At 41.4% G+C, this 23,030-nt stretch overlaps 3 long non-coding RNA genes across 4 annotated transcripts in view; 2 read left to right on the top strand and 1 right to left on the bottom strand.

Moving 5' to 3' along the window:
- LOC135296713 (uncharacterized) overlaps window positions 1-23,030 on the top strand; it is a 70,740-nt gene that overhangs the window by 7,221 nt on the left and 40,489 nt on the right. The window lies entirely within an intron of this gene.
- On the bottom strand, window positions 6,355-8,000 carry LOC135296712 (uncharacterized). Of its 2 annotated transcripts, XR_010358733.1 has the most exons (3): window positions 7,611-7,994; window positions 7,403-7,517; window positions 6,355-7,151 (listed from the first exon to the last, which is right to left on the bottom strand). It is a non-coding gene; the product is annotated as an uncharacterized LOC135296712 (long non-coding RNA). The 2 variants fall into 2 exon arrangements; XR_010358732.1 differs by lacking the exon at window positions 6,355-7,151 and having other exon boundaries at window positions 7,356-7,517; window positions 7,611-8,000.
- LOC135296715 (uncharacterized) lies at window positions 20,093-21,586 on the top strand. Its single transcript, XR_010358737.1, has 3 exons — window positions 20,093-20,227; window positions 20,543-20,645; window positions 21,503-21,586. It is a non-coding gene; the product is annotated as an uncharacterized LOC135296715 (long non-coding RNA).

Genomic DNA, 23,030 nt, shown 5'->3' with positions numbered 1-23,030 from the left:
GTACGCTTTGCTGTCTCAAAGCCCAGGGGAGACTGGAACACAAGTAGAACCCAACAGCTCTCTTGGCACCCAAATTTCAAATTATCATTTGCAGCAGCAAAGGAGCAATAGTGGTGGAAAACTGGTGAAATACATTAAAATTTTTTGTCTTTTGAGGAACAGCCTAGAGAGGTGGGTTTGTTCAGTCTCAAGAGGAGGAGGCTCATGGGGCCTCATCACTCTCTACGACTCCCTGACAGGAGGTTGTAGCCAGACTGGGGCTGTTCTCTCCTGACATGCCTGCAGTGAGAGGACTGGAGGAAGTGGCCTTAAGTTGGGACAGAGCAGATTCAGATTAGATATTAGACAATTTTTTTCACCATTAGGGTGGTCAGGGATTGGAATAGATTACCAGGGAGGTGGTGGATTCACAATCCCTGGAAGTGTTCGAGTGGCATCTGGATCTGGTGCTGGATGATCTGTTTAGAGGTTGCAGTGGAAGTGCAGTGCTGGTGCTTGGCTAGACTGGGAGATCTTGGAGGTCTCTTCCAACCTTCATCATTCTATGATTCTATGAAAATAATAAAAAAAACAAAAAAAAAAAAAACAAAAAAACAACAAAAACAAACAAAACAAAAAAAAAAAAACAAAAAAAAAAAAAACAAAAAAAAAACCAACCCCAAAAAACAAACAACCCAAAACCCACAAAGACTGAAGGTCAAATTAAGTAAAAAATTCCAAAATTTATTTGGAATCCTGTAGAGCAGTGAGGATACAAAATAACTTGGGTTAACAAGGTAATGAATTTAGTTTTGAACAGGTGGGATTATTAAGACTTGGTTTTGAAAATTGTTAGCTATGGACACAAAGGACATTAATCTCAAGTAATCTATTTAGACAATTCTGTTATCACCACAGGGAGTTCTTTCCAGCTTGTACCTATGGACATTCGTGTGGCAGTAGCTGGTTGATCCCACTTTTTTCTAGAATGTTGCAAAGCAATGGTGTCTGCCCCAAAGTGCTTGCAGCGAAAAAACTCATCAAATAAAGGAAACAATACTTAATTTTATTGGTGGAAAGCTAAGCTTACAAACCAAGTGACCAAGGTTATACTGTGCACCTCTCCTGAAGACTGATTGCTGTGTGCTAAAGTACGGGTTTACAAGGTCCAGCCTAGTCTGTTGGATTTCTGAGTGATTCCCTAAGCATCTATTAAAATGGTCTTGTACAATGTAGCTCAAAGTGAAGTCTGTGGGTGGAGAGTGACCACATCAGGAACATACAATTAAGGCAGAGTAGCTAATACTGAGTTAGTTGATATCCCGCTTTCTCATCTTCTTTCTTATTTAAGCCATGGGTTAGTGACTGAAGATGAGCTGAGCTTCATTCCCTCTTTTTTCATTGATAGAGAACTAGGCTGCATTTGAGGCTTCCTTGTTTTCTCTTGTGCTTGCTTGACCAATCCAAGAACTTCATGATCTCAGACACGTTTATGAAATTTTGTTTTAATGTATTGGGATTTAGGTTTAGTTTATCTCCACATGTTCGCTACGGTTTTAATTGTGGATCAGATTCCAGAGGGATGCTTACCAACGTTTATTTTTATGGGTTGGATCAGGTAATTCAGAATTATGCCGAATATGAATTTACAGCCATGAGGAAGATTTATTGTGGCAGTCCTGCTCTAGTAAATCATGGGCAGTCTTCTCCAAATAGCCAACATTTTTGTAAATTTTTGCTCAAGTATCCAAAAATCTGACTTCCTCCTTATTTATACTGAAGCCAGGACATAAATCAAACTTCAAATGTCCTTGGAGTAGTTACCTTTCACAAAGAAAGAAAAAATGATAACTTCAAGTAGTTAAAAGAGGGGAAGACAGATGAAGACATGACTGTACTGAGTTAGTACTTGTCTGCTTAATGCACCTAGCTAATCCAGTTGGGTGGGTCTGAATACAGACCCTGCTGCTAGTGTTTTCAATATGAAGAGCAAAGTTTACTTCATGACTGTGGACATACATGACCTAATTTCTGAGATATTGTATTAATACTCAGTCACCCCTTGTGAACTTTACAAAGTAAATATGGGTCTAGTGGCAGAAAAGCATGGAAGGAAGGCCTTTCCCAATGGCTGAAAGGCGTTGTCGCAATAGGACATGAAATAAAATGACACGCACACTGGAACTCCAAGGTAAGAAGAAGGGAAGTTTACTTTCTGACTCCAGTATTTATAGACTTTTAAAAGTGACAGTGGATTGGAGGATGAAATTGCCACCTCTCCAATGACAATGGACAAACCAACCGTCCATCAAATTTCTCCTCCTCCAGAAAAGAATGTAAAACAATAATTATTTACATAAAAGTACATGAGAAACTCCATTACAAGAATCTTAACATCAGAAGGCTTAGAAGAACTTAGAAGAACAGGGTGACAAGGCATTTCTTTATGTTACTCAAGGCTCTATTTTCACAGTAGTTCATGTCTCAGTGAGTCAGTCCAAAAACAGTATTTAGTGAGATTTCATCTATCTGGTTAACCATTAGTTTAAACTGTTGTAAAGCTACCATGGTTAACTTTAATAAAAATAAGAGACAAAGCCAGACAAAATGGAGAATAAATTAATGCTTACATGTAAACTAATGCTTATAGAAGAGTATCTGCCTGTGTTATACATGATGGTTGGTTTTGGATTGGTCTGGACTATAACTGTGGATGGCTCTGAGGATGTAGAGGCAGAGTTTATGTGTTTACAGGCAAATAAGTAAGTGCAGGTGGAACTTGACTTGTGCAGTGCTGGCTCCCTCATCTTCTGGGCATCTCTGTGAAAAGCCTGCCATGCAGTTAGCTGTCGATAACCCTGAGCGGTCTCACTCAGCCGCACTCCACTTTGACAGGTATCTAAAATCTCAGTTATCTGAGCTGCTCTGTTCTGTGCACTCCTTTTGTGCCTTCTGAGATACCATGGGGGAGAGTAACAGTGCAGACTAAGCAATCCACACAGTTTCAGATATTGAAAGGCAACTGAATATCATGGAAATTGTTGCTAGAAGTGTACTGTTTCTCTTTAATCAGTCCTCCTAGTACTAAAATAGACACTAAATGAGGAAAGAAAATATCTGTGTCTGTGAAAAGCATCTGGAACTCTGCTGTACCTAGTTTTTCTTAAGACTATTAATGAGGGCTATCACTTTAAAGGGTGCTTAAAAACTCACTCTTTAGCTTTAATAAGAATTTTCAGAACTTCCTTAGGCAGCTGACACTTTAGGTGATAACTTATTTAATTCAGTTTCAACTCTCCCAGCCTCCTTTCCCCCAGATGCAGAGTGGGTATCCCTCACCAACTAAACATGTCTTGTATTTTTTTTCTGTGCTGTCTGGGCAGACAGGCTATGTGGGATGTGCCTTCCATTATGAGGGATTAAATTTGGAGGGAAAGCAAGTCTTTCTGTTCTTTTAAGGAATTTCTCTCCTCCAGAAATTACCTGGAGTAGTGGTAGCAGCCAGATGTAATGGTAGCAGAAAGGAGGGAAACTAGATTCCTGGAAAATCTTGCAAAGCAGTTAACATGCTGAATTCTTTGGACAATAGGTATCATCTCTCAGAATAAGCTGGACTCTGATTCAGGTACTGAATTAAGTGAATGTTTTGTAAAAGCAGCTCAGCCTACTGAGCTTTATTGGAAACCTGTCTCTTATTCTGGTGTGTGAGATTTGAGCTCTTTCAAGACTGTCTCAGAGTAACCTGAAAGACTCTAAGACTTGACTTCTTCAGTCCTTTCATGCTTTTTGAGAAATTTGCTATGAAAAGGCTCCCTTGGAAATGCCTTCTTTTCTGCTTAGGATACAAATTTTTCCTCTTAATATAGTGACATATATGAATGCATTGCAGAGGTTGTATGTGAAGGCATTTTGCCTCTGAAGGAGAAAGGCAGCTTACAGGTGTGATGGGGTGAGCAGCACCAGCTGATGTGGGAGGGAGTGAAGTCGTGTCCCATTTCTGTTCCCTGTGAGGAGAGCAGCCCTTCAGGGTGCTTGCACTTCCTCACTGAGTGTGCCGAGCTGGCAGGCAGTGACAGAATGGAGACACCTCAAGTAGCTTTTAGACTTCTTTTGGTTGCAAGGAGTAGTTTGGTTGTGACAATTCAGAGCTCAGTAAAAACAGCTGATTTATTTGGCAATCCAGCTCCTGTGTCTTGATGATACCCTAGAAGATACTCTTTGCCTGTGGAGATCTAGATTCTTGTTTCCCTTCTCCTGTGAAGAACCAGGATTTGGCCACTTTTGTGCAAGACAGTTACTTTTGTAGCAGTGACCTGTGAGGTAGTTCTTTTATATCATGTTTGGGCAACTAAATAATTAGCCTTCTTTGGAAAATGCTGAGTCTACAGCAGCTCCCAGTGAAGTGAAGAGAATTACAGACTACTCAGCAATCTGGAAAACGAGACCTATTACTTATTAAATATGAAGCTGGAAAGATAATTTATGCTGTTCATTTTTTAAAATTTGAAGCTGCATAAACTACATCTTAAATTAAGACTCTACACATACAAAGTTGCTAAAGGTCTGATAAATTACTAGTAATTCTTTCTATAAGTGATGATCAGCTGGTTACAATGTCCAGAAAGTTTGGGGTTTACTTTAATACCTCCTAAAAATACATGTAATATACTCATTTGTGTACCTTTAATGTACCTTTGACCTCTGTAACCTGAAAGTATTGTTCTTTTGTCAATTTAATATCTCCAGAACATTATATGTGGTCATGATATATTTGTGGAAGGGATTCTTTGGTTGAAATGTCTGCTGGCTTAAGTCAGCTGGGGCTGACTTCAATCCAGCACAAGAATCTCAGTTTGGGGACCCAAAGAATGGGGCACTGTAGTCTTGTGGGCAGCTTAACCAGGCAGGGAGTGGAAGCAGGTTCTCTGAATAGCCTTCCTTTGTCCACCATCATGAAATCAAAAAGCAAATCTTTTGAAAAACATCGAGCAGTAATTCCCCTGGGGCTTTCCTAAACTCATCCATCATGGGGAAAATCTAATTTTCCTTCTTTTTCTATTGTGCTCCAAGAAGCCTTGTGACCAGTTAGGTCATTTTAGCTTTAAACATTAACTTTGATAAGACATTTTCAATTAGTAGAGGCTTTTCAAAAATTAGACCATAATCTTAAACTCATGCCCTAGGAATTATGATGCATTCTTTTTGTTAAATGTTAATGATTTTTGAGTGAAAAGTATTTTGTTTATGATACTACTGTTGAATAATAATAATAATAACTAGTAGTAATGTTGTAACAGACTTTTTTTTTTTTTAATGGTCTAGGAGGCTTCCGCCAGAGAGTTGACTTGAAATTGTTTTACTCTGGTAAAGTTCACTTCTACCTGTATTTATATGTTATTAAAGTGTCAGGCCTAGTGTTTTGGTTAGGCTATATCCCAGCTACGCCCAACTATTAAAATGTCCATTTATTAATTGATTTATTTCATTACTTCTTCCAAAATGTTCTACAAAGATATTTTGTCAACCCTGTTTACATAAATTCCCCATTGTACTTTGCATTTTTATTAAATAGAATTGGTGTTTGAAATAGCTTGTAAATTGACAGGATACAAATTAGTCGAAAAGCAGACATTAAAGAGTCAGTGATGTCTCTGGGTGAGCTTTGGAAAACATTCTATTTAGAACCAATTGTATGGATGTATAATTTATTTTTCTGCCTTCCCCTTCCTACATTTGTTATAACTAGGGAAATTTGCATGAAAATTGGTTGTGGGTTTATTTCAATGTTTACCTGTTTTGACTGTTGATTTTATATGTATCTGCTGTTTTAATGCTTATGACATCACTGTTCATTGCCAGGGGACTGACAGTGATGTCACAGAAGTAATGGCTTGTAGGACTGAATGCTTCTTGAGACTGCGAGTGATTATAAAACTAAAACCCTTTTTTCTCTTGGGCCACCAGTTGTTGCTAGTTGATGGCTGTCATTCTCCTGTGGAGTCAAAAGCCATCGTGTCATGGCCAGTGCTTTTGCCTATGTGTCACCAAATGGCCTCTCCTGACAACTTCACTGCAGAAAACCGAGTGTTCCTGATCACAGGAGATCACGTTTCCTTGTAATTCTTAGTCAGGACACAGATTTAATTGGGGATGAGGACTCCACTGGAGTTTGTCCTGTGTTTTCTAGATCATATCTCTTCTTTGTCTAAATAATCACCTCTGCCTCTTTTGATTAAAATCCAAAACCTTCCAGGAAAATGAAACTCTTAACTCCTCTAGTGCAGTTTGGGCAGGGTGGGAAATTATGGCTCCATGTCAAGGAATAAGCAGTAATGAGATTAATCATAAACATATTTATTGTGTATATAGGTTTATATGAATGAGAAGTGACAGAAACAGGACAGTGCAAGAAGAAAATATCAATTTAAATACAGCATATTTTCCAAAATGTCCCTGAAGTTATTGGAAGCTCCTTGAAAGCACCCCATGTCTTTTTCAGTAGTGGATGGAACACAAGAGAGGCAGCCCTTGTGAAACCAACTTCCTCTAATATATCCAGACAGTGGATCTGTTATATCTGTAGTATTGCTGGGCTGAAAATGGAAAGACAGTGCGCACTCCTTTCACTTTTTTCCCCTTCATGCTCAAAATTGCCTCCCACACCTCAAATCTCCTACTGAACATGACCTAGCGGTCAAGTTGCAATCCCTCACCTCCAGCAAGCAGGAGGTGGCTGGGTTGCTCCTTTAGCAGCCCATGCTGGTGTAAGTGCATGGCCGCTCGCCCCGCGGGGCTTCTTACAGAGCCACTCGAGCTGCTCTGGCCTCTCTCTGACGACTCGGTTTGTCATTTCTGTCACTCTGTGGCACATACACACACACACACAGCAGCTGCCAGTGGCCTCGGGGGCCTGGGATCCTCTTTTCTTTCCTGCACACCACTGGCTACATTGCACTCTATTACCTGCAATAGGCTCTGACCTCTTTCTGAGCATCTTTAAACACCCTGCCGTGGAGCGCCAATGGCACGCAGACAGTTGCCCTGTTTGCTGGTGTCTCTCCCCTGCTTTAAAATGACCTCTTCAAAGTCCATTTGGTATCAGTAGCTTGGGTTTTTGTTCTTTTTTGAATGGTGGTGGTTGTCTTTGATATCAGGATTTTAATTTTTTTACTCTGAAAGAAATAAAGATGCGCTTGTCCATTTTAGGTATATTTGAATGATTGCTAAAAGTAAAATTAAAAAATCAGGGATCTACTCTGCAAAGTAGTTTTCAATCCCCTGAAGAGTAACATGGCTCTTTCTGACTCCACACAGGCAGACAGGCCTAATTCAGCTGTCTGTTGCATGGTATGTTTAAGTGGTTTTGTAAAACAGTGTTCCCTAAATGTTGACAGTTTAATGGATTTCATTAGTGGCTGCCTACCGGCTGAGGGCTCAAACCTGCCCCCACCAGGGTTAGCTCAGATGAGTCCAGACATGGCTGTGTGGACGACCACCCTCATCCTGTCGGAGCTGCTCCAAGAGCTGCATCTGGAGACCTGAAACAAGAGCAGGCATCTTCTCTGCCTCCAAATCCACAGCACAGTGTGGGCCGTGGCTGGTGGGTGCATGTAGTCGTGTGTCCTTCTCACTAGGCAGAAATGTCTCCAGGGCTCCAATGCACACCCAAAGACGTGTTGTGGGTCTTCTCAGGGTCTCTTTCCAGACTGCCATGCAGGTGAACTTCCTTGGTTCCCTATCTTGGGGAATGAAGGAGTGTCTTTACTATGCCAAAACATGCTTGTGCTACATCCCCTGTGCCTGTGAGATCTGTAGCTGCATAGCACATCTGGGGGCCCTCCAAGTCCAATTTCCATTAGCAAATAATGTTCATGATTTTGTTCCAGTCACTGCCTGTTAAGTTGAATAACATATGAAAGATAGCTTCATCAAGGTAAGTAATAGCTGAATTGAGTCTCTCTCTCTCTCTCTCTCTCTCTCTCTCTCTCTCTCCCTCTCCACTCTGTGAGGTCAGAGGAAGCTTGACTGCTTTGTCTGGAATGTGAGTTGGAGGGGAAACACTTTAAAGGGGAAAGCATTAAAACTAACAATATGAAATCTTGGAATAGACTATAATTTTATTCCTTTTTCTGAACAAAGCAAAGAAAAATAGTGTCTTAAGAAGCCATGAGTGTAACTGAAAGCCCATTTTAATCAAATCATTGCTGTGTAAGCTGTTCCCAAACTCAAGAGGACACTCCAAAACTAGCAGAAGTAACTTTTTTCTGACATGTAGAAAATTTACAGCATGACAATTAGTTGTAACAATTACAAATTGAAGGCAAGTCATGTAGTTAAAAATTAATTCCAGCATCTATTCTGTGATGTGTAATGATTTCCTCAGATTTCTTTATTTAGGGGGCAGGTCTGAAAACCCCTGTGTTAGTGCCTGTCCAATGACAGTTTCTCCCCTGCCCATCCTGAGAAGAACTGTGTGAGGTGCCTGTGTCTGGATTAGGCACTAGGGCACTAATGCACTAGTGTACTGATGCACTTATGAGCATCAGGACTGCAGTTCAGCTGTGCCTCATGACACACTAGCAATTTCCCTCTCGGGTTTTGGGTCCAGTCTGTTCCCATGCCCAGTCCAGTTAGATGGTCCTCACCCTTCTCAGATGATTTAGGTCAAGTTTATTCTTGTGTCTCTGCTCCCATGTGAATGCTGTGTTCTGGAGCAGGGGAGGGAAGGCACGTAAGGGAGAGGCAGCCTCTCCACATGCAGCATACTCTTTGCCTGGCAGCCTAATCTTTCCTGCAGCCTTGCTGCGCCTGCTGATGGTGCAGGTGAGTCAGCCAAAGAGTTATTCATTCATTCTGTAGCCAACCTGACTACAGAGCTTTTTGGGAGCCATTTTGCTATTACTTCCATATTTAATGCACTTTTTTCCTCTTTTTGTTCTCCAGTAGCAGCTTTTTCAGGCATGGTTTTCTGCTGAAAGTAGGCAAGAGCAGTGAGACATATAAGCAGGTCTTTCATACTCCAGTAGAGGTCAGATACCTACCTACAGTAAAGGAGCTAATTCATTACAGCATGATAGATTATAACAGCTTATTTGGAGCCCTATTATATAAATCACTTAAATGTGTATTTACATAACATTCCTATTAATTACCACAAAGACTGTAATGACTGTGAGCTGTTCTAGTTTATCTTGTAAATATGTATTTAAGCAATTCTGTTGCAGGTAATATTTAATCAATAGACCGTAACAGATCATTAATCATGCCAAACCTTTGTGTAAAAAGTGAAGTTCTACTGGCGGAATGTAATGGATCCTTTGGAGTACCATATAACATATTACACCACTCATATGAAAACTTCACAGTGCCACCAATGACACATGTTAAAAGCCTTACTGTGACCTCCTGTATGGTAGGTCTGTGTATTGACACAGGAGCACGTAATTTTCTTGAGGTAAAGAAATCAAGAAGTTACTCAGCAGTGATTCTTTTGGACACTTGCTAGAAGCTGAAAAGACAAGCTCTGCTACCATATGTTTTCTTGGCCAAAAAGTTACTGGGTAAAAACATCTACATAAAGTGCTTATATGTGTGCCAGGTATCTGTTGTGTCTGAGCACCACACAAGAGTGTTCTGCAGCACCAGTGATGACAATGGCTCTGGAAGGAAGAGAAACATTACTCTCATCCTTACTTTGGAAGTGGAGAAAATCCAGAGAGACAGACCATGTGGAACACTCAGGACATAGACACACAACAGAGGGGTCTCTGCACTATTGCCATCAAGCAGATGACCATCAATTTACTTGAATGAAGGTGGGTAATGCTGCTGTCTTTATGGAAACATAAGACATTATCTCAGTGAAAGCAGGCATATGTTCAGGAGCCAGTGTTTAAGTGGTAGTATTTTGGTGGTCTTCATAAAGCCATTCAAAACACAGGTGCAAAAAATTGAGATCATCAACAGGGAGCCATTTTTAAAAATACTTCATGCACAGAGCAAATAGAAAAGAGAAAGTAAAAACCTAAAGCACTTTAAAGAGTGCCAGTAAAAGTCCTAAGGGTTTTGTTTCCTTCATACAGTACAGAAGACAATTCATGTCATCAGAAAGTAGAGAACTTGAGAATAAAATTGTGCTTACTTTACCTGTGCCAGCAGCCCAACTTGATTTTTAACAGACTGCTTGGGAGAGGGAGGTGAGCAGGATTTTCTGCAGAACTGAATTATCAAGTGTCATAACTGCGGCACTGCGCATCCACATGATGTAGTGCATGCATGCTTGCCAAACTGTCCTGGGAAGCTGGCCTCCAGCTCTAGCTGAAGTCATAGCTAAGAGCTAAGAGCCAAATTGTGGTCACGTGAGTTGGTCACTGACATCATGCAGGACTACTGCACAGTTAAGGTGCACCATGTTGGTGCCCAGCCTGGGAGTGCAATTCTAGAAACTCTTTGTCTTATGTCCTGAGCGTGCCATGAAGTTTGTGCTGAACGGCAGGAGGATTCATGGCTGAAAGAGTAAGAAACTCCTAGTTCAGGGCCACAACGTATTGGCAAAGCTTTACAGGAAGTCTGTGCATCACTGGCTCTGGCCAGCTCCACTGATCTCTTGTTTTCATAAGCACTAAATTAACTTAATTTTTTTAAAAGGCTTTTATTAATGGTTCCTTTGGAGGTTTTGCAATCTTTTGTCTAATGCAAGCTTTCATTAAGTTAAAAAAAATTCTCTGCAATAGTGTTCTCCTGTGTAATAACTAATCAATATATGCTAATAGTTTGCCAAATATAGTTCTTACAGAGAAATGGTTATGAAGTTAGGTGACTGTCAAAAAGGAACCAAAACCTCCCAACAAGCAAACATAACCCCCCCCACCTTTAAAACCCTTAATTCCTTACCCAGTATTTGTATCTGTAAAAGATTAATCAGTTTTTTACTTTTGAAAATTAGTATAGAAATTTTATTAGCTGGCATGAATATTCAATTCAAATTATTTTTTACAGCTAAGTTATAAACCTGTAGAAAACATGGGAGGCCAACTCAACCCTGAGAATAGTGGTGAAGCTGAGTGCTGCTGTAATAAAGTAATCTATTAAAAGGTTATCTTTCATATAAGATTGCTTTCCCTAAGCACCTAAGCATATTAACAACATCTCAAATGCACTTGTAATTATACACACCTCAGAAAAGATTTTAAATTGCCTTCTTTGTCCACACTTATAAAAACATTTCAGTCACTTTGTGATCTTATTTTACCTATGCACCTTAAACCTTGTAAAAGCAAAATGGAAGAAGCAATCACCCATCAGAGAATTGTTCATAGGTGAACTTTGGCCATCTCTAGTGGCATTAATTTTGCTCTCTGTGAACTGCACTTGACACCCTTGTAAGGTCTGGAGAATTCTTTCCGTCTCTGACTGGCCTACATGACTATTTGCTACTAATTTGCGCATTGAAGATGATGCGCTGGGAAAAAAAATATAGTTAATTTAGTCTCTGAAGAACAGCTTTATGGCTAAACCCTGCAACTTTCTGGGAAAGGCTGCTCTTTACCTTTTGAGTCAGTGCCAGTGAAATCAGCAGTGTGCTTGCATGACTGGGAATGGAAGGAGTGGGTACAGCAGCAAGGCAGGAAACGTGCTGCTTTAACCACACCAACTTCATTTGTGTTTGATCTCCAACTGCCTTTTCCCTGTTTGCTGACCATACTAATGAACCTAAATGCCCTGCAACACTGTTGCTGTCATTTTTCCATACGCTGTAGGAATATATTGTATACAACACAGTAAGACACAGATATAACGTAGTCTATAACCTATTTGTTTCTGGTGTGGACCAGACACCAAGACCAGCAAAACAGTTTCTGTCAATCTCATACAGCAGAAAGAAGCACAGTGGTTTGAAAAACACTGAGATTTTTAGACAAAAAGGTGGTGGGAATACTGTTTAAAAGTCGCTATGCCTCTTTGCTTTTTTAGAGATCTGATTTTGCTTTCCTACTCAGACAAAAATACCTTTGATTTTAAGCCCTTGTAGAAATTCCTTTTGAAAATTTTTAGCTGACTCCACTTGGCAGCTAGGTTTGTGAAGGAACATTTTTATCTGTCTCCAGTCTTCTGGGGCTACTGGTTATTTGGTGAAGAGCATTTGAGCTAATGGAGCTCACTTGAATTCCCCTTAGGAATAAGATTCTTTCCTGAATAAGGACTGCGGGATCAGTTATTAGCTGTTCTGCTGAATAAACTGAATACCCATGGAGCTTTTTAGCTTCTCCTTTGTGAAACCCATGGCTTTTAGAAAGGTCTGTGATGGTTCTGGTGATTTTTATTGTGATAATACTCCTAAATGCTCAGGCACAGCTGAGAGCAGTACTAATATTCACCACATGCTACCTACAAAATTGCTATGGTGGAAGCATGGGGTCCTTGCCCTGAGCACTTCATGGTGTCAGGTTTTTCAAGATGATTTGTTGCAGAGTTCTACTTGCTGGATTTTATTTCTAAAATCATCTTATTTCCAAATGTTAATTCTCACAATGGAATATCAGCTGTAAATGCATATGTTACTGGGGTATTTTATCATACTTAAGAGGACTTCATAGCATCTCCCTCGGCAATTTGATTAAATGAAAGTATTAGCTTCCTCCTCTGGAAGGGAGAAAGCTGTGCAGTTAGGCCTAGCTGTAGCAAACCGATGAAAAACTTATATAGAACTTAATGGACAAATCTGGCAGATTTAAAAGGAAAATGTCATCTACCACACAACCCTCTGGGATGATTCAAAACCAGATGAGAAGAGACTAGCATAATTTCATACCTCTGTATTTTAGGAGCAATTTCTTAAAAGCTGAATATTGTCTTTTCTGTGAAATTTTTACCAGTATTTACTCAAAAAGACCTATTTATAATACTTTTGTGTTTAACACTTTCCAGATCAAGGTTGGAGGAAAGAGTGATGAAAGGTGCAAGGATATGGGGAATGTGTTGCAATGGTGTATTCCTCTGTTGTATCACAGACAGGAAGCATGATCATGCACAAAGCATTTCTGGGATGGAAAATGTGTCTCCTGAGCTCTTTCCACTCCCAAAGGCTGGGTGGAAGAAATGCCTTTTCAATGTTAAGGGAGGTGGATGTGGTGTCATTAGTTGTTTAGGTCAAGACTTGCACTACTCAAGTCACACCTGTATGGTAGGTGAGATGGTCAGGTGGTCCTTTTTTGGCCTTCATGGTGAAGGAAAATCCTGCAAATCATTTGCATAGAACAGTGTCAGCAGGTATGCGTTCATTTCTTAAGGCATTGTGTAGATTGTATAAAATCATATGCTGACTTACAAATGATGAAAGTATTAGGCCCATCTTCTACTGTGCTGATACAATGGAGGAATTAATTTTAAAAAAGTAATTCTGGTTAAGTAAGCTGAAAGAGCACTAGAAAGTGCCTGCTATTTCAGACAGCACAGGAAAGTCACTAATTGCTCTAAACTAACTTCACTGAAGTGCAGAGCAAGGGTACAGATAACACAAAAATGTATTAGTTGCTTTTGTTGCAATATAAAAGACTGCACAAGGGATTAGACTTTTTCTGTTCAGCAAAGGAAGGGCCTGTGTTTCTCACACACTCTTCTTTTGCTATAGTTCAAAAATCTCAAGATACAGCGATTTGGCAGTGTCAGCAGTGTGGCTTGACATCACACGGAGTGGCACAGCACTGCCCCACAGAATGGTGTCCCAACGCCCTTTCAAGGCTGCCGCTTGCGAGCACGATGTACGCTGAGAACATTTTTATGGGAACATTCAGACAAACAAACACAGATGGCTGCAATTGCCCTCCCCCCTCCCCTTCCCCTTCGGTGGGTAATCGGCACTAGTGTTGAATTACATAATTATTGGGGGTAATACCATATTATCAGGTCAGGCAAGTTCTCTCCATGAAGGTTCACCTGGTAAGTACTGCATGGTGATAGATGAGTTTTGTGTTACTTCACATTGCTTGGGACTGGCGCCAACCAAATCACCTCCTGACTTGTGTACCAGGTAGTCAGTCACACCCAGGCTATCTAAAGCTGTGCTTGCCCGGGCCAGTCTTCTATGAAAACAGCTGGGAATCATGCCATATCAGCCGTGTTCCCGGGGAACGGCAGATGAAAGCGGCTAGGAAAGTTCAGCCGCGCTTTCCTCAGTACGCGATGGCACTTCTGGCACTAGCAGGGGAAAAAAGAGTGAGGGCCGGGAGGAGGCTGGGAGATGAGCAGGGGAGCCTGTGGAGAGCTGTGGTCACAGCACAGCTGTTGGCTTTCAGCTGGGACAGGGCTGGAGAGTGGGATGTTTCCCACAGCATCTCCCGGCTTCGGAAACCTCTCCCCTTCCAGCGCCGCGCTGGCTCCGAGGGTACGGTCGGATGTTTGCTTGGGAAACAGCTGTGGTGGTTTAACAAGTTACTGCTTGATCAGCTATTTGTTCCTGCTCCCCTCTGCTGAGGTGCAGTAACCGAATCCGTGGGCTCGGTTGGAGGGTGCAGGGTGGAGGGAAACAGGCTTTGCTTCAAGTGTTTGCAGGTACGGGCAGCTGCCGCGTCTGAGTCGTGGGGGCAGAGATAAAGAGTTAAGGGGCAGCAACTTTTTAAGCAGAGACAGCTGTCTCCTAAACTAATGTCTGACTGTGCCATAAAAGACACTCAACACCATTAAACATTGGGCTGTCAGCAATAATTACAGAATGTGTTCACACTGTTTAAAAAAGCAAAAACTACAGAGAGGAAGAGAAGTGACATGAAAATTTAAATGTGAAGAAACTAAACAACTACACTTGGAAAAATAAAGTGTTGCTTATGTGACTAGAGAGTGTTGTTTCAAAAAACCACAACTTAGAGCAAATTTTGCCAGTGAATCTTTCATGTAGGAAGTGGGAATGATGAAGAGAAAAAATGCTTGGCCCTTTTGCAGTTTGCCCCTTTCTTTCGCTCTCTTGGTCTTGAAAGGTAAGTAATCTCCTATTACAAAACTGCAGTTTTGTAATGCTGATAGTTTAATGTACATGAATGTAAATATAGCTTCATCTGTCCACTTCAGTGCACATATTTGAAATTGCGTGGTATATCTGAACAGTGGAAGCTAATGAGTCTGAATTCACCAGCCATCTTCTTGTCAACACCTGCCATAGAAGAGTCACACTTTAGATGTCTTTTTTTAATCTATGGTCATCCTAAATAATGTCTCCAAGGGCCCCCAGTCAAAATAAATGTGGGTTCTCAAGTGGTTTGTGCTAGGTGTTTTCTTTCATTGCAAACTCAGCTCTGAGTTTCTTCATCCTTGTCATTTTGCCCTGACTGTGTAATTCTATCATTGGGAAGGTGTGAGTGTAAGGCACTTGCAGTGGACGCAGGAGGGGGTGTAGTGCTGCAAATGTATACTGTTTAAATGATTTAGTTTAAAACTACTTCTCTCTCTCCAGAAACAATTATGATGCTCTACAGCATTCTAGTTCAGATAATAGTAAAAAAAAATCCCCCCACATTCCCAAACGTGTGCAAAATATTATGGAAGGGCTATTCATATCCGTTGGTTTGCTTGCTGAAGTAGAAGCACTTAAAAGCACTTTTTGAGCATTGAATTCTTGTGTTTCTGTCAACCTTTTGTGGAGCCATTTGGAATCATCTGTGGCTGTGCATCTTGCCCAGCACCCTGGTGTTGGCACCTCTGTCACCGGCTGACACGTTCCAGCTGGTTTTCAACACATTCACATGCACTTCAAGCAGACAACAGATACTCACTTCGGCTGCACTGTGCCAGGTGCCAGCACCAGGTATCCACTCTCTCTGTACAGAACACACCTGGAGCAGAGCAGCCATGCATTGGCAGGACTGACAGTGCAAGCTGTTACAAATGCTTCTGGCGCTAAACCCTGTGTGGGTACCCGCCTATGCCTGCCAGTGCCCTGCAGCCTCACATCATATCTTGCAAATAGCGTGCAGACTCTCTGAAGATTCTCTCAGAAGGACTCTTGGCTTTCCCTATGTGCAGCAGTAAGGATTTGGGAACAATTTCTTGCTGTTCTTTGGAGCAGGGTGTCTTCTCTGGGCAATACGACTCACGGCTTCACGCAAATAGTCTAGAAAGTGGAAAATCAGTTCATTAACCCATTTACAAATTTAATACATTACACAGGGAGCTGAACAAAACTTGATAGCTCTGCCTATATCACCTTTGCACCTGAGGAACTGCTGAGTGACAAAGTAAGCAACCTTCACTCTGCCCTTAGCAGGATGCAATAGCCATGGCCCCCACCAGAATCCAGAGCAAGCCTTGCTTAGTAAGTTAGCAATTGTGAATTTTTGTGCCTAGTATGTCTAGCTGCAGGAAGATTTTACTTTATGGAACTGGAGCATCATGTAGAAGTAGGTTGATCTTCCTGACCCAATAACACAGGTCTTGGACCTGAGGGTTATGTCGGGTCAGTCCTCCTGAACAGAGAGGTACAAGAGGTAAAATATATTGTTAATTCTCAAGTATTTCACCTGCTTTCTTCTGTGTTAATGCATCACAGCAAAACCCATGTTCCCCAAATGCCATCATAATTTTCTTTTGCAGGGTGGCTGGTTAAAATGTGGACCAGGAAAAGCACAATACCCCTTTAGTGCTTGCTAGGCTCCTCTGCTAGCAGTGACGGTAAAGGATATGGCTTTCCTGCTGACTTCAGCGAGAGGTAGGGCTGTTGGAACAGTTTTCCCTGGCTGGGCTTTAGTCATATGCATTTTCACATGCGGCAGTGTTAAAGGATTCATCGCCCTTCCTGACTTTGCTTCGCCCCAGTGTTTGAGAGCAGTGGTGGGGGGCAGCGAGGGAAAAAGGAAGGCATTAATACACAACGAGAAGCTGAAACCAAAAGGCCAGCCCGTGCTGCATGTTCCCACTTCTCGGCAACTGTGAGTCACACGCGTTAAACACATTTGTGCGCCGGTTGTGTGAGTTGTCCCTAGAATGCTTCAAACTTTTTATAGCTGCTCCCACTTGCTGCAGTGTCACCTGCTGGTGAGATCAAAGCACTCAATAGCACGCTCCCCCGCTCCATGCTCAACAAAGTCACCGGAGCCCTTGAAAACTCCTACAGATGTTTCCTCTCTGAAGACAAAAGGATATTTTTCTCCCCTCCCTTCCTCCTTCACACCAAAGAACAAATCCTATGCCTGGCTGAGTTTGTACCACCTCAGATTAATTGGCACTAATGCAAATGTTCGTGGCTGTGTGTGGGATGTTGCTGAGAGCATAATGGTTGTCGTATTTGCTTGCATGTGGTTACTCCACTTCAGCTGTGTAATTCATTGCTTTATAAAGTGCCTTACAATGCGCTACAGCACAGGAAGCTAATCATATGCCGTGGCAGACAATACAGCAGAGATTCAGAGTTACTGCAGGTCTCCTAAGGCCCGTGCCCTGAAGTCCCCAGTCCTTTTTCATCAAAAGTCCCCCTCGAGTGAGTGTCTATTTTGCCACCTGGAACAAACTCTTAGAACTGCCAGAATGTCTGGAGCTTTTCTGCTGGCTCCTCGTGGGATTCCCTTTCATTCCTTTTCAGTCTAATTCCTCTTCCCTTCACTCCCACCCTGAGTTTCTCTCCCTCTTTTTAGGCATCTTATTGGCAGTGTACTCCAGGCATAGCAGTATGAAGGTTGTACAAGAGTTTCCATTCTAAGGGGGTTATTTTGAGTTGCTTATGTTTTTGGCTGCAATTTTAAGCATTTGATATCAAGCCCAGAAGCAATTTTTTAATTGGAAAGTGTAAGCTGAGATAGGTACAAGAACAAAGATCTCTTAAAAAACAATGCTTCCAACTATGTAATTTTAACAGTCCTCATAGATGTGGGGATGGATTGGTGTTTAGTTCTGCAGTATCTTTCGCCTCTTCTTGTGCCCTTGAGTGTTACTGGCTGGTAGTCACAGGGTGTTTTTTTGTGATCTCAGACTCTGCTCTCCAGGTACCAATCTAGGCTGCTACCAAGCTCTCATCTCTAGCTTATTCCTTTAGAGAGGAAATATCTCCCTCTCTCATTGATCAATAAAGCATGGATGAAGAATGGTGAGCTCCTCTGCTATACAGTGACAATTGAAAAGCCAGCATAGAAGGAAGCAGTGAATTTGCCCAGTTGGTTGCATAAGTTTTTTGCCTTGGTCTAGTTTGCTGGCCTAGCAGAAGCTGAACCATGTAGAAGTTCATAATTTAATTTATTTTCTAAAAATGCACAAAATTCTATTAGAAACCCTACATGACAAGACTATCAAATTGCAAACACTCAAAGGCTAAGGAAATGACAAAATTGAGCTTGCCTACCCAGCCTTAATTCTGTTTCTTCGCTTGTATAGTTACAATAAAGTTTAATTAGATTGTTGCATATTATTTTGGGGAGCTGCTGGAGCTGGTCTCCCGCCTCATTCATTTTGCATGCTAATGCAGTGCAAGGCAGTTTTTCTTGAAACACTGAGGGCTGGAGTTTCTCACTTACTGCAGGGGCTGTATGATGTGTCATAAATAAGATTGGTGTTCATAGAAGGCAGGAGCTGTGAATGTAGAATGATAATGAAGAGTTTGGTTAGTGACAGAGTAACCACTTACTCCTTCACCCTGCCAGCCACCCACGGCTATTCCAGTCCCTCCAGTCCACAGCTGAGGACACCAAACTGATACTTCCATACTGGCTGTCTCCCCAGCAAACTTACATATTCCCATGCTCCAGTTTCCTGGGAACCATTCAGGAGAAGATGTCAGGATGTTATGTGCCCTAATTCAGAGACCAATCCTGAGGGACATACTGACCCTCTTATGTGTCCTGTGGTAAATTACTGCTGTGGGAATGACAATGGCTCCACATTTCACTGGGTCTTTTGCCTTAAAAATTAGAATCTTGCTGTTTGGTTATTCATAGAGAAGTTTCTTCATAGATAAACACTCTAAGGACAAGTTCTCTTTTAATTTTCAGGCAGTGGTAAATGTGAAAATCAGTTTCATGCAGTAGAGTTAATTCATTCAGGCAGTCATTACTGTTCCCAACAAATGAAAGGTTTGTGACCATTTATTTGAGAGGTTAGCTATCTGTCTTCCCTGTTTGTATTTGAGAGTGGCCATTCCACTTCTGATAAAGATTGTGTATTTGCTCCCAGATGTTTTTTTCTCTTTATTTCTGATTGGTTGTAAGTACTGGAGTGAGTTTTCCTTTTAGCTACAAATGCTACTCTTTGAAATTGAAGTGCATGACAGTAGAACTTAAGTGTAATAACAAAAGGCAGTCTTTCCTCTTGTAATTTCACTTGCCTCTTTCCCATGTTCTTCTGCAACTGTAGCAAAATGCTGAATAGCTTTAGTGTTTCATATTCAGAAAGCTAGGAAATATAGCCAGGGACACTGAGCCACACTGAAATGAGAAAGGGCTCCCCAAGCACTGAGAAATATTCCAGTTCTTTTAGGTTCAACCAGCCCTTTTCTGTTTGTTGCTTCAACTTATGTAAATTATTAGAGTTCAAGTAGATTTAATATTTATCATCCAAGACAGGAAGGGTCAGCCCTCCTTTCTTCTACATTCCCTCTACTGGAAAAGTGTAATTTCAGTAAAATGTCAGCGTTTGTGATTTAAATACATTTTAGCAAGAAGACTTGCAAATTGTTATTTCTGCTGTCCCTCCCCCAAAAGGGTCTCTAATTTTTTATCTCTAAAATAGTAGGACCTAAGGAGTAAAGCAAGATGACTACAGTTGCTACATAACAAGGCTTAAAATCTGTTTCCTTTTTTAAAGCTCTTAAGGTTCTTCAGAGTCTTTGGGCAAATTGCTGAATAAAGTATATCATATTAGTGATAGTGACCTGTGAGTGTCTAGCAGGATCCCACCATGCATTCTCCTCTTTAAGATGACATCTCTATATGAAATAATTTACTTGTTCATTATTTGGAGATGTCACTGTTTGCACTGAAATGATGTGTACATCCCATTGTGCCACACATTGAGCATCATGAATTCCTATGATCTCACCTTATTTGAGGAATAAATAATAAAAATTAGGAACTTGTAAAGCTAGGTGTGATGTCAATATAAGAGCCAGTCTTAACCCTTGACTTGATTTGCTTCCAGAAAACCCAGTGACTGTTCTGGGACATCATGGACTGTCATGCTAACATATTATGGTAGCAACATCAGTTCCTACAGAATACAGACTTTCATTAGAGAACTACCCCATGCAGTTACAGATATTGCAGTCTTCACAGAGCAGGTACAGCACTACTTTACCAGTTGTCCATTAGTGTTTTGAAAAGCAATTCTGTGTTATTCCACCCATTTTTCAGGCTTCATCTCTTCAGAATTATCAGGCACTTGATTTCCTTTGGCTCCATTAATCAGGTTTTAGACTATGTAGGGTGTTCTGGATATTCATGCATCCATCTACAGCTTTTTGATGCATCCTTTGGCTGCTCTCACATACTTCTGTTGTGCAGGCTTTGTCCTGCTGTTCATTCCTCTTAGTCCTGGCATCACAGAGGATTGCAGGACCTTTCCTGACCACCTTTCCTCATTCTTGCTTTTTCAGGGGTTAGTCACAAACGGACAGGTCCTCTAGGGCTCTTCATTTACAATCTGGGACAGCAGAACTTCATCCTTCAGTACCTAAAAGGATGTCTACAAGAGAGCTGGTGAGATTTTTTACAAGGGCATGTAGTGGTATGACAAGGGGGAATGACCTTAAACTGAAAGAGGGCAGGTTTAGATTAGATGTTAGGAAGAAATTCTTTATTGTGGAGTAGATGAGGCACTGGAACATGTTGTTCAGGAAAGTTGTGGATGCCCCACATCCACAACTGAAGTGTTCAAGGCCAGGCTGAATGGGGCTTTGAGCAACCTGATCTTGTGGGCAGCACATTTTTGTCATGTTCACTATATCTCACTCCTTTGAGATGTAGTGTATAACCTGTAGTCTGTCCCCTCATGCTGGGCCTTGCAGGCAGCTACTGGAGAGTGAAAAAAGAGGTCTTCAAGAATATTTGGCATGACAAAGGAGGTTGTCACAAAAGAAGGGCCTCCAATGGTAAACAGAGTGACAAACTAATCTTGCAGATCATGCTAGATGTTCTACCAGTTACTATCTAACACTATTGCCTTCTCACCCATTGGATGATTTGATAAGCAAGAGGATTTGTGGAACACTGTTGCATGGGGAGACAAAAAATCTGAGATGTCTATCCAAGCCAAAGTCCCTGAAAAATTTTGACTCTTCTAGACAGGTGGTGGTAGGCAGGAAAATTTCACATTTCTTCTTCGCATTCACTTCCTTAGAACAACACATTAGGCCTTTATTGAAAAAAAAAAAGAAAAAAGTATTCAAAAATCCATTAGTTCCCTCACTTTTTTTTTGTTGTTGTTGTTTTCTAAAGGCTTCTGTATTTTCATTTTGCTTGAACACTTCAGCTGCTCTCAGCCATTTCACTCTCAGTTTGGAGTCCCTCTCTGCTTCTCTCACAAAGGTCCATTGCTGTTGTGTTTGTGTTTCCAGGTCTGCAGAGGAAGCCATTTCCTTCAAATACAAACAAAGCAGATGTTTTCTTCTGCTAGACCTCATACTATAAGGAAACTGCAGAGAATGTAAAGAGATAAATATGACTGTATGTGTGCATTTGTCCATCTGTGTTCTGTCACAGCTTGCTGAGGGAAGGCTGTGCGTGAGGGAGAACTGGCTGCACTCAGTGCCACAGCTGGGCTGCCCAACTCGTGCCTGCAGGGGCAGCACAAGGGAAAGAATTAAAATCAATTGCAGGCAGCATCTTATACTTCCTTTTTAACCCGCTGCAGCTGGGGAAGCTGGGGAAGGGAGCCAGTGACTGGGATCAGGAGGTGCACACAGACAACTGCAGAGTGCAGGAGGAAACTGTGTTTGGGAAGGGGAGACTTTAGTTAAGTGTTGAGGCACAGCATGATGGGGAGGAGGCGCTGGTAATAGCAGAGGAGCTGGGAAAGACAAGATGCTTTGAGGCAGCTGAAGATGAGCTGTTTTGCAAGCTGGCTGCTCTACTACAGTGAGACAGAGTTGTCAGTGGTTGATGTACATGGCTCATTCAAAAGCTTGATTGTACTCTTCATTTTGTTTATCAGTACAAGTGGTCCAAGGCTCTGCTTTCTTGAGACTGCACTCATTTCAACTGTAAGAAAAGAAAGAATAAAACCAGTCATATTAAGTTGCAATGCATCTATCCAATGGCTAAAAAAAAAAAAAGTACTGCAAATTATAGCAATAATTTATGTAGAGTATACAGTTTATGGTTACAAAAGGGCAGTTCCCCTTTCTCCACTTTCCTTCACATTTTCCCCTTAAAATCATGTATGTGATCATTACAGATATCTGTTAAATAAAGGGTAACCCTTGGCTCATTACTGGCTGGGGAATACAGCCATTCCACCTGAGGAGCCATTAGCTGTGTATTGTTCTTGTAGCACCAAATGCAAAATGTTACTGTGACTGCACATTAACTGGTATCACCAAACACTTAAGTTTCCATGTTGGGCATCAGTGTCCTCCAGGGCCAGGTAATTTTTCCACTAAACTATGTGTGCAGGGCTGAGTAGACAGTGGAAGTTCACACAGCTTGTGTAGTGGTTACAACATCCCCCCCATGCTCAAAACACTGTCTGAGTTTAATTCACTCATTAGATGATGTGTGTGAGCGCAGACTGTAAAAGTACTATAGGTTAGGTGTTATGCATATCTGACCTGAGAATTTAACCAAAGTTCAGGGTACTGCTGCTCTTTTGCTAGAAGAGATGGATGAGGCAATCTGGTGGTCTGAGTGAAATCTTGTATTATGACAAAGAATGCATGAGGAACTGCTCCCTTGAACCCATGAGGAATCTGACAGAAGATAATCTCTTTACACACAGGGTCAGGTCTGTCTGCCCCAGCCCCTGCTCATCCAGATACTTATTCTTCTCCGTTTTGTCACAGTAGTGACAAGGTCTTTTTTTTTTTTTGTCTTCTTCCTGAGCTTTTCTGGTCTTGCTGTTTCTGTCACGCACAAAACCTCGCAATA

This window comes from Passer domesticus, chromosome 3 (assembly GCF_036417665.1).
Source record: "Passer domesticus isolate bPasDom1 chromosome 3, bPasDom1.hap1, whole genome shotgun sequence".
Lineage (NCBI taxonomy): Eukaryota > Metazoa > Chordata > Aves > Passeriformes > Passeridae > Passer > Passer domesticus.
This window is presented reverse-complemented; position numbering and strand designations above follow the sequence as displayed.